The sequence below is a fragment of the Mustela nivalis genome, assembly GCF_964662115.1.
Source record: "Mustela nivalis genome assembly, chromosome: 4".
NCBI classification, from domain to species: domain Eukaryota; kingdom Metazoa; phylum Chordata; class Mammalia; order Carnivora; family Mustelidae; genus Mustela; species Mustela nivalis.
In genome coordinates, this window is record NC_139023.1 from 145,875,255 (window position 1) to 145,888,121 (window position 12,867).

Below are 12,867 nucleotides of genomic sequence, written 5' to 3' on the forward strand. Positions count from 1 at the left end.
CCCAGGTCCCAAACACAGGCCTTAGGTAAATAACCAAAGTGGGTTGGATTTAAGCCAAAAAATTTCTTTGCCAGGTAAGTACTTTGAGACACAAATAATGTTGTCTTTTATGTCTGGATATTGTCTCTCTTCCCACATTCTCAGCATTTTGAGAAAGAGACACTTGCCTTTTCACCTTTGCCTTCCCAACAGGTCCTGGACTAGTCTTCGGTAATTATCAATTGGTGCCTGGCTGTAGTGTTCTTAACACCATCCTGTGATGAAATCATCGTTTCCTGGCCCTAATCTCAGGTTGTATCATATACATGCAAGAGAGAATGTATACCAAAGAAACTTCCAAATTTCTTCCTCTCTCTCTCTCCTTCCTTTCTTTTTCTCTCTCTTCTTCCCCCTTTTCTTCTTTTTTTCTTTCTCTTCTTTCCCTTCCTCTCTCCTACCCTCCTTTGATTTTCTCTCATAGAAATGTGGGGCTGGGTTATATTGTTTTTGTTTTTCTAAAACTTTGGTGATCAAACTTCCTTTTCTCCTTTTACATTGTAGCAAGTATAATAATACATTGATTTTGTTGTTGTTGTTGTTGTTGTTATCTGGTATTGTAGAGGGGATCAATTAGGGGAAGCACATTAATATGAGATCCTAAGTCAAAACATGTGGAAGCGAAATACTTTAAAATAAGCTTCTTAGAAGCCAACAGAAACAGATCAAATCATTTCTTACAATGAAACAAGGAAGTATAGAGGCTAGTCTGCACATATGCCCGTGGTGGGAGTGGGGGTTGAAAGTAGGTAAAAAATGTAAGTTCATGTCCAGAATGATATCACAGCACTTTGTGAGATAAATGCTAGCGACCCCCCACGTAATTGCCGTGTTTGATACTCCGCATGCCTTTGAAAAATCCTGTGGACTTTGTTTTTACCAAAGTTGGTAACATAGAGAGTCTGGCTAGATAATGAGCAAACTTACCAACAAAGTATGACTGCATTGTAGTGTATTAAACTCATCATCAGAAATAAATGTTTGAAAACAACACAAGAATAAATATTATCATGAATTTGGCAGTCACATTGTGGGAGGCAACACAAATACCTAGAAATTTATAGTAATTAAGTCACTGTAATCTTAATAATTTTTTTAAAAAATAGATAGACAAATTTAAGTAAACTCCAATCCCCCTCCCTCTTTTCTCCTTACCAGAAAGAAAAACAAAACAGTATCGTCTATTATGCCAAAGAGATACTGGGACAGTTTTGTCTGTCAGACTTCAAATGAATTGTATTTTTAGGGGTGGAACACTATTTTTGAAGCATTTCACAATGTTACCTTGTTCCATGGTTGCAGAAATGTAGCAATTATCCTTTTATTTATTTCATCAAATATGAATTAAGTATACAATCACGATGCCTTCCAAATGTTAACCTTCCAGTATCTCTTGAATATGACATCAGAAAGACCACTGATCAGGAATGTCTGACCTAATGTCCACTGCTGGTCCCACAATCACACCACTATGTCATAATTTATTCTAAGTTACCCGGGGCCTCCAACTAAGAACACAGAGTAATCTATATAGTCATCGTTAATTCATAGATTTCTAGTTAGAATAGCACATTACCCTGAATTACATTCTAAAGTCAAAAGAATTCAAGAAGAATTGCCATAGGGGCCCATCCACCCCCATATTCTCTTGCTGAGACACTCTCCCTGGAAGTGCTCTCTTAGCCATCCTTAAAATTCACATGTTTTTCAGCTTCAGTATTCATTTGTATATATCTACAAGAGAATGAAGGCTACATTTAGTTTAATCCAGTAGTCTTTTTTAGTCTAACAACTTGGACGTTACTTTCTTTAAAATATTTTACTTATTTGACAGAGAGAGACATGGCGAGTGAGGGAACAGAAGCAGGAGGAGTGGGAGAGGGAGAAGCAGGCTACTGGCAGAGCAGTGAGCCCAATGCAGGACTCCATGCCAGGGCCCTGGGATCATGACCTGAGCCGAAGGCAGATGCTTAATGACTGGGACACCCAGTGCCCCCGGAGGTTACTTTTGAAAGAGTTGGAATGTTAAACAGAATTTCCTGAAATGTTGCTACTCAAAGAGGAGTCTATGGGGCAGCATGTTGGAATCCAAGTCTGCTCAGAATTGTAGACTCTTGGGTTCCACTTCACACATCATCTGAAGTTGAAGAAATGAGCACATCCTTTCTGAGGTTTGGTGTTCTGGAGGTTTGATATGTGATGCCTGCTGTTCAAGGTTTTTGGCACTAGAGGGTGACATTGGGCCACAAGGCAGAGGGAGCAAGGCCTCCCTCCAGGAAGCAAATGGGCATCTTAAAATGAGGTACTATTAAACATTTTTGGTCGCATGTTAATTTTCTCTAGCTACCAAATAATGACTGACAGTTATTTAACATGAGCTATGTGGCAAGCACTGGGCCAGACCCTTCATGTGAATGGAGTCATTTAATCCTCACAGGTGCTATTATTGCCCTACCTTAAAGACAAATTGGGCTTCAGGGGGTCAAGAAGTACGTTCATAGTCGCACAGCTGAGAGTGTCGAGAAGCGCTGGGTCAGGCTGAGTCTGTCTGACTGTGAGCCTGGGTTCTGATCCGCCACCTCGGCTCCCCTCTCTTTGCTTCTCTCGGCAGCCCTGCAGGGCCTGCATAATGAAATAAACAACTGTGACTCTGTTAAATAATTAAAATAAAAAAAACAGAGAATTAAGTTAAAATTCTGTACATTTTTAATGCACTTTCTTTGTGACACAGGAGAGCACGGAGGTTATATCTACAGGCTCTGAAGTTATTCTGATCAATGTGGAGCCACTTGTATTGTTCAATAGCCATGCCTAGCTGATGAGCCCTTGAAATGTGGCTACTGTGACTGAAGAAATGAATGTCTAATGTGCTTAATCCTGACTAGGTTGCCATTAAAAACTGCGACTTGATTCAGTTTGGAAGCGTTTAAGTGTGCTTGGAATAACTTAGGTATGTGAATCTTTTTCAACTGTCGAGTCGTTTTGATAAAAATTTCATATCTGAATTAAAATGTAGCCGAAAGTGTAGAATACACATGGGTTTTCAAAGACTAAGTATAAAAAAAGAATACAAAAAATTTCCTTAACGGTTTATGTATCGATTACATGTTGAAATCATATTCTGGGTACATGGAGTTATATAAAATATATTATTAAAAGTAGTTTCACCTGTTTCTTATTTTACTTTTTTATCATGGCTACTAGAAAGTGTTAAGCAACACAACAGGGCTCATGTCATATTCCTGTTGGACAATGCCACTCCTGGAGTCCAATTGTTGGGTTCAAATTCTCACTGCACCATTTAATATCTGCAGGAATGCTGTGTCCCGCCATGTCCTCATTTGTGAAATGGCATAAGAATACTTCCTTTGCGTGGTTGTTGAGAAGGTTCAGTGAGTTAATATTTGTGAAGTGCCCACTGGGTGACAATTCTTCATGGGCCTTTTGTGTTTCTGCACATTTTGTAAGGCAGAAGCCCTGAATGCCTTTGTTCTGAGCTATCTTTTCAAGGATGCCTTGAACCAACCTTGGAAAACACAGTAGCTTCTCCCTCTAACTCAAAGATCAGATAGGTTTGCATAGTGTCCATTATAAAAGAGTTGGTACTCCTATGGTCAAAGTTCCTTTTCTGCAGCTCAACCCGCTGCGTGTGCAAGTACCCACCTGGCCCTTTCTGTGATACTTTATGAAATGTGGGGCTCAGAAAACTAGGTGCTGGTTATGGCTATTGTTTTGAGTAATAAACTATCCTTTGTCTCTGAACCAGGAGTGTCATATCTTCTGTCCGCATTCATGAAATTGTGGCAGGCTAGTCTGTTAGCTTCTAAGTAGAGTGAAATTCTCAGAAGCTTCATAATTCTTTTTTTGTTTTTTAAGATTTTATTTATTTATTTGACAGACAGAGATCCCAAGTAGGCAGAGAGGCAGGCAGAGAGAGGAGGAAGCAGGCTCCCCGTGGAGCAGAGAGCCCGATGTGGGGCTCCATCCCAGGACCCTGGGATCACAGCCTGAGCTGAGGGCAGAGACTTTAACCCACTGATCCACCCAGGTGCCCGAAGCTTCATAGTTTTTTATGGTACCTAGAATAGGTGCACTCTGTATGGGTTAGATATTATTACTTTTACCCCCACTTATTTCTATTTGGTTTAGCTGAATTGCTACCTAAACTTTCATTTAGGAAAAGATCTTTTCTTCACTTTTTCCTTGGGCCCCTGACATTATTCTTGGCTATACCTCATTGCTCCTGCCTCACAGTTACTTCAGGTTGCTTGTGGTAAAATCATCAGAACTGAATCTTATGCACAACTGATGGATTTGATTTTCTCACTAAGTGCTGTTGGTTATTGCTCCCAAATCCTTCTTTTCCAGGAGAATTTTGGACAACTAAAAACAAAAGCACATAGTGGCACTCTCATGCCCCTGGTTCCTCTGCCTGTACTTTGGGAAGTTTGGCACATGACAAGAGGCAGCCACCATGACTTCTGTCCACCAACATTCTGTGTGGATGGTGCTACTTCTTCACTTATTTATACTCAGAGATGGGCATGCCCATCATTAGAGGGGCATAGTTTCTACACATGCATAATGGATTTTCACTGTACGATAAAACTATACCTAGAGTTAAAATTTTTATTGGTTTAGGTCAAAAGCCAATGTAAAAAATTTCAGTGCAAAGAGTATACGGTGCTCTTTAGTACTGCAATAAATAGTACAGTATACTATTTGGAATAAGCTACGGGATCAAAACAGAACAGAGTTACAGGGAATGTGAAACATTTCAGTGTGAATTATATAATTCACCATATATATATATATAAATATATATATATATAATATATATGAGATTATCAAACAAATATGTCAACAAAACATTTAAACTGAACTGTCTGAATTGCCTTTAGTTCTGGCTTTTGAAGTAACCAATATAAAAAGACACTCTAGGGGCGCCTGGGTGGCTCAGTGGGTTAAAGTCTCTGCCTTCGGCTTGGGTCATGATCCCAGGGTCCTGGGATCGAGTCTCGCATCGGGCTCTCTGCTCAGCGGGGAGCCTGCTTCCCTTCCTCTCTCTCTGCCTACTTGTGATTTCTGTCTTTCAAATAAATAAATAAATAATCTTTAAAAAAAAGACACTCTATTTCATATTGGTAACAAATTTACATTTAATTAAAATTTAATAAAATTAAACATTCAGTTCCTCTGGCACACCAGCCACATTTCAAATGCTGGATAGCCCCATGTGACTGGCTAGTGGCTACTGTATCAGACAGTGCAGATTAAATACCTTCCTATCATCACAGAAAGCTCTAGTGGGCAGCCCTGCTCTAAAAAGTGCATAAATATTTGAATCAGATAGTGAGTATTGTCCTCTAGTGAATAGCATTAAAAGTTGCTTCTGAGGTATATTGACATCATTTTAGATATGTTTAGAACTCTAACATGATTGTATCTTGGTGTTAACATAAAGGTATAAAACTCTATTTCTGAAAACTCAGTACAACACAGAAATGATTTTCTATTTTTTTTCAAGTCTATATCTTCATTCAAATATATTTATAGACAGTGATATTTTCCTTTTTAAAGTGTTTTCTCTTTACAGGAGTCTTTCACAGTTTTCTTTTATTATAACATACTCTCTTGGCACAATTTACACAGCTTAAAACTAACATATATTTTATTTATTGGACACCCAGCCTTAGCAACCGAGTTTAAGTTGATTTTGAACAGATAGATGAATTCCAACATACATGAAAATATTGTACTTGTTAGTGTGATTATGATGCTATTGCTGAAAATGAACACAACAGCTATGGAAAGAACAGCGGGCAGCCCCGGCTTTGCATCCTGAGGATGACTGACTGCCACACGCAAATATTTACTCTGTGCTCTTGTGTACATTCTCCTCAATGAAGCACAAGCCTGGAATTAAGATACAGGATGTTCGCTTCTTTCCCTTTTGGAGGCAGAGCCATGTTTCCACTGGAGACAGTAATACTATTCTGTCCTTGTAGTTAAAACAGCCTATAAACCAGGTTTTCGATCTTACCCTTCAGAGTGTGGCCCATGTACTGGCAGCACTAACATGATCTGGGAATTTAGTAGAGATCTAGAATCTCAGGCCCCACCCTGGACCTACTGAATCAGAATCTGTACTTCAGCAAAGTCCCTAAGTGACCGAAGGCACACTAAACTCTGAGAAGCACCCCTTTAAGACAATGAAAAATGAGACCTCGGGATGTGTGATGTCATTTCTGGAACGTGGTGTTATGGGTTGTATTGTGTTTCCCTCAAAAAATTCGTATGTTGGCATTCTAACCCTCAGTACCTCAGTATCTCAGAATGTGACTTTGTTTGGAGGTAAGATCTTTACAGCAGTATCAAGCGAAAATGAGGCCATAAGGTAAGCCCAAATCCAATATACCTGAGACATGGCTGAAATTTTTTTTAATTAATTTATTTATTTAAAAAAAATAAATATAGTGTATTTTTATCCCCAGGGGTACAGCTCTGTGAATTTCCAGGTTTACACATTTCACAGCACTCATCATAGCACATACCCTCCCCAATGTCCATATCCCCACCACCCTCTCCTGTCCCCCCTCCCCACAGCAACCCTCAGTCTGTTTTTTGAGATTGAGTCTTTTGTGGTTTGTCTCCCTCCCAATCCCATCTTCTTTCATTTTTTCTTTTCCTACCCCACCAAAGCCCCCACATTGCATCTCCACTTCCTCATATCAGGGAGATCATATGATAGTTATCTTTCTCTGATTGACTTATTTCGCCAAGCATAATACCCTCTAGTTCCATCCCCATTGTCACAAATGGCAAGATTTCATTTCTTTTGATGGTTGCATAATATTCCATTGTGTATATTATACCACAACTTCTTTATACATTCATCCGTTGATGGACATCTAGGTTCTTTCCATAGTTTGGCTACTGTGGACATTGCTGCTACAAACATTCAGGTGCATGTGCCCCTTTGGAGCACCACGTTTGTATCTTTAGGATATATACCCAGTAGTGCAATCACTGGGTCATAGGGTAGCTCTATTTTCAGTTTTTTGAGGAACCTTCACACTGTTTTCCAGAGCGGTTGCACCAGCTTGCATTCCCACCAACAATGTAGGAAGGTTCCCCTCTCTCTGCATCCTCGCCAGCATCTGTCTTTTCTTGACTTGTTAATTTTAGCCATTCTGACTGGTGTGAGGTGGTATATCATTGTGGTTTTGATTTGTATTTCCCTGATGCCGAGTGATGTGGAGCATTTTTTCATGTGTCTTTTGGCCATCTGGATGTCTTCTTTAAAGAAATGTCTGTTCATGTCCTCTGCCCATTTCTTGATTGGATTATTTGTTTTTTGGGTGTTGAGTTTGATAAGCTTTTTATAGATTTTGGATACTAGCCCTTTATCTGATATGTCGTTTGCAAATATCTTCTCCCATTTTGTCAGCTGTCTTTTGGTTTTGTTAACTGTCTCCTTTGCTGCACAAAAGCTTTTGATCTTGATGAAATCCCAATAGTTCATTATTGCCCATGCTTTTGTTGCTTTTGGCGATGTTCCTAGGAAGAAGTTGCTGTGATTGAGGTCGAAGAGGTTGCTGCCTATGTTCTCCTCAAGGATTTTGATGGATTCCTTTCTCACATTGAGGTCCTTCATCCATTTGGAGTCTATTTTCGTGTGTGGTGTAAGGAAATGGTCCAATTTCATTTTTCTGCATGTGGCTGTCCAGTTTTCCCAGCACCATTTGTTGAAGAGGCTGTCTTTTTTCTGTTGGACATTCCGTCCTGCTTTGTTGAAGATTAGTTGACCATAGAATTGAGGATCTATTTCTGGGCTCTCTATTCTGTTTATTGATGTATGTGTCTGTTTTTGTGTCAGTACCATACTGTTTTGATGATGACAGCTTTGTAATAGAGCATGAAGTCCGGAATTGTGATGCCACCAACTTTGGCTTTCTTTTTCAATATTCCTTTGGCTATTCGAGGTCTTTTCTGGTTCCATATAAATTTTAGGATTGTTTGTTCTATTTCTTTGGAAAAAAAAAATGGATGGGATTTTGAATGGGATTGCATTAAATGTGTAGATTGCTTTAGGTAGAATAGACATTTTCACAATATTTGTTCTTCCAATCCAGGAAGGATTGGAACATTTTTCCATTTCTTTGTGTCTTTTTCAATTTCTTTCATGAGTACTTTATAGTTTTTTGAGTATAGTTTATTTGCCTCTTTGGTTAGGTTTATTCCTAGGTATCTTATGATTTTGGGTGCAATTGTAAATGGGACTGATTCCTTAATTTCTCTTTCTTCTGTCTTGTTAGTGTAAAGAAATGCAACTGATTTCTGTGCATATACTTTATATCCTGACACTTTACTGAATTCCTATACAAGTTCTAGCAGTTTTGGAGTGGAGTCTTTTGGGTTTTCTACATATAGTATCATATCATCTACAAAGAGTGATAGTTTGACTTCTTCTTTGCCCATTTGGATGCCTTTAATTTCTTTTTGTTGTCTGATTGCTGAGGCTAGGACTTCTGGTACTATGTTGAATAGCAGTGGTGATAATGGACATCCTTGCTGTGTTCCTGACCTTAGCGGAAAAGCTTTCAGTTTTTCTCCATTGAGAATATTTGCAATGAGTTTTTCATAGATGTCTTTGATAATATTGAGGTATGTGCCCTCTGTCCCTACACTTTGAAGAGTTTTAATCAGGAAGGGATTCTGCACTTGGTCAAATGCTTTTTCAGCATCTATTGAGAGTATCATATGGTTCTTATTCTTTCTTTTATTAATGTATTGTATCACATTGATTGATTTGCAGATGTTGAACCAACCTTGCAGCCCTGGAATAAATCCCACTTGGTCGTGGTGAATAATCCTTTTAATATACTGTTGGATCCTATTGGCCAGTATTTTGGTGAGAATTTTCGCATCTGTGTTCATCAAGGATATTGGTCTGTAATACTCTTTTTTGATGGGATCCTTGTCTGGTTTGGGGATCAAGGTGATGCTGGCCTCATAAAATGAGTTTGGAAGTTTTCCTTCCATTGCTATTTTTTGGAACAGTTTCAGGAGAATAGGAATTAGTTCTTCTTTAAATGTTTGGTAGAATTCCCCCGGGAAGCCATCTGGCCCTGGGCTTTTGTTTGTTTGGAGATTTTTGATGACTATTTCAATCTCCTTACTGGTTATGGGTCTGTTCAGGTTTTCTATTTCTTCCTGGTTCAGTTGTGGTAGTTTATATGTCTCTAGAAATGTATCCATTTCTTCCAGATTGTTGAATTTGTTGGCGTAGAGTTGCTCATAGTATATTCTTATAATTGTTTGTATTTCTTTGGTGTTGGTTGTGATCTCTCTTCTTTCATTCATGATTTTATTTATTTGGGTCCTTTCTCTTTTCTTTTTGATAAGTCTGGCGGGGGTTTATCAATCTTATTAATTCTTTCAAAGAACCAGATCCTAGTTTTGTTGATTTGTTCTATTGTTTTTTTTTTTTTTTTTTTTAGTTTCTATTTCATTGATTTCTGCTCTGATCTTTATGAATTCTCTTCTCCTGCTGGGTTTAGGCTTTCTTTGTTCTTCTTTCTCTAGCTCCTTTAGGTGTAAGGTTAGGTTGTGTACCTGAGACCTTTCTTGTTTCTTGAGAAAAGCTTGTACCACTATATATTTTCCTCTCAGGACTGCCTTTGTTGTGTCCCACAGATTTTGAACCATTGTGTTTTCATTATCATTTGTTTCCATGAGTTTTTTCAATTCTTCTTTAATTTCCTGGTTGACCCATTCATTCTTTAGAAGGATGCTGTTTAGTCTCCATGTATTTGGGTTCTTTCCAAATTTCCTCTTGTGATTGAGTTCTAGCTTAGAGCATTGTGGTCTGAAAATATGCAGGGAATGATCCCAATCTTTTGATACTGGTTGAGACCTGATTTATGACGCAGGATGTAGTCTATTCTGGAGAATGTTCCATGTGCACTAGAGAAGCATGTGTATTCTGTTGCTTTGGGATGGAATGTTCTGAATATATCTGTGATGTCCATCTGGTCCAGTGTGTCATTTAAGGCCTTTATTTCCTTGTTGATCTTTTGCTCAGATGATCTGTCCATTTCAGTGAGGGGAGTGTTAAAGTCCCCTACTATTATTGTATTATTGTCGATGTATTTCTTTGATTTTGTTATTGGTTTATATAGTTGGCTTCTCCCATGTTAGGGGCATAGATATTTAAAATTGTTAGGTCTTCTTGTTGGACAGACCCTTTGAGTATGATATAGTGTCCTTCCTCATCTCTTATTATAGTCTTTGGCTTAAAATCTAATGGATCTGATGTAAGGATTGCCACCCCAGCTTTCTTCTGAGGTCCATTAGCATAGTAAATTGTTTCCCAGCCCCTCACTTTAAATCTGGAGGTGTCTTTGGGTCTAAAATGAGTTTCTTTTAGGCAGCATATTGATGGGTTTTTTTTTTTTTTTTATCCATTCTGATACCCTGTGTCTTTTCATTGGGGCATTTAGTCCCTTAACATTCAGGGTAACTATTGAGAGATATGAATTTAGTGCCATTGTATTACTTGTAAGGTGACTGTTACTGTATATTGTCTCTGTTTCTTTCTGATCTACTACTTTTAGGCTCTCTCTTTGCTTAGAGGACCCCTTTCAATATTTCCTGTAGAGCTGGCTTGGTGTTTGCAAATTCTTTCAGTTTTTGTTTGCCCTGGAAGCTTTTTATCTCTCCTTCTATTTTCAATGATAGCCTAGCTGGATATAGTATTCTTGGCTGCATGTTTTTCTCATTTAGTTCTCTGAATATATCATGCCAGTTCTTTCTGGCCTGCCAGGTCTCTGTGGATAGGTCCACTGCCAATCTAATGTTTTTACCCTTGCATGGTAAGGATTTCTTTCAGGATTTTTTTCTTTGTCGCTAAGACTTGTAAATTTTACTATCAGGTGACGAGGTGTGGACCTATTTTTATTGATTTTGAGGGGCATTCTTAGCATCTCCTGAATTTTGATGTTTGTTTTCTTTGCTATATTAGGGAAATTCTCTCCAATAATTCTCTCCAATATACCTTCTGCTCCCCTCTCTCTTTCTTCTTCTTCTGGAACCCCAATTATTCTAATGTTTTGTCGTATTATGGTGTGACTTATCTCTCAAATTCTCTCCTCATGGTCCAGTATTTGTTTGTCTCTCTTTTGCTCAGCTTCTTTATTCTCTGTCATTTGGTCTTCTATGTCACTAATTTTTCCTTCTGCCTCATTTATCCTAGCAGTAAGAGCTTCCATTTTTTATTGCACCTCATTAATAGCTTTTTAAATTTCAATTTGGTTGGATTTTAGTTCTTTTATTTCTCCAGAAAGGGCTTTTATATCTCCCGAGAGGGTTTCTCTATTATCTTCTATGCCTTTTTCGAACCCTGCTAGAACCTTGAGAATCGTCATTCTGAACTCTAGATCTGTCATATTACCAATGTCTGTATTGATTAGGTCCCCAGCCTTCGGTACTACCTCTTGTTCTTTTTTTTTTTTTGTGGTGAGTTTTTCCACCTTGTCATTTTGTCCAGATAAGATTTGCTTTCTCCTCCTCTGGAATTCTGCTGTTCTCCTTGGTGAGTGAATTTGGTCTTGGCTGGGTTTCTTGTTGATCTTCTGGGGGAGGGGCCTGTTGTAGTGATTCTCAAGTGTCTTTGTCTCAGGTGGAATTGCACCACCCTTACCAGGGGCCGGGCTAAGTATTCCTCTCGGGTTTGCTTCCAGGAGCTTTTGTTCCCTGAGTGCTTTCCATAGAGTTCCGGAGAATGGAATGAAGATGGCGGCCTCCCAATCTCTGGCCTGGAGGAGCTGAGAGCTCGGGGTCCTGCTCCTCAGTGCACCCTCAGAGAAAAGCGCCAACCACCCCTGTCTCCCTGGCCTCTGGTTGTGCTTGCAGGAAAGCACTCAATCTCTTGCACTTGGAGAAAAGCACCCGGTCTCTTCCATCTCCATGGCCTCCGGCCACGCCCTGAGCTCACCTAGCCTCTGACCAGTTCAAGGTAACCCCGAGCTGAGAGCTCACTCCTCGACTTTGTTGCTGTAGCCAGCTTCCCAGCTCTAATACCTGCGAGCTCTGTGACACTCAGACATCCCCGGTCCTTCTGTGACCCCGCGGGACCTGGGGTTATGCTGCCCCTGCATGGGCTTCCCCCCGGATAGCCTCTGGAGTGATGTCCCTCCCTGGAGCAGACTTTTAAAAGTCCTGATTTTGTGCTCCGTTGCTCCGCCCTGGGAGCCGGCCTCTTCCCCCATGGTCTATCTTCTCGTCACTTTGGATTCACTTCTCTGCAGAGCCTACCTTTCAGAAAGTGATTGATTTCCTGTTTTTAGAATTGTTGCTCTGCTTCTCTTTGATTTCCCATTGGATTTGTAGGTGTTCACAATGGTTAGATAAGCTATATAGCTGATCTCCTGCTACCTGATATCATTGCAGCCTGCTACTTCTCTGCCATCTTCTATTTCTCTATCTGGCTACAATTTTTTAAACAAAAGATACAAGATCTCCGTGCTTATTTGTATGTTATATATGTTATAGGTATGTGATATTTTTCTGCCTGTGGATCATATTGGTGATATTAATTTGTGAAGAGTTCTATTTGATTGGCTTAAAGAAATATAAGTGCTTATGTAAATTAAATAAACAACTCCAAATATTTTTCGAGTTCACATGATCAGAGATAAACTTTGATAAATAAAAGTTCCTTTAGGTTGTTGGTTTAATATAAATAGGCATATCTTTGGAGTTATCAGCATTAAATACGATGCCGATAAAAAACTGATTCCACCTGGGTTTATTAGTCAAATAAATTCA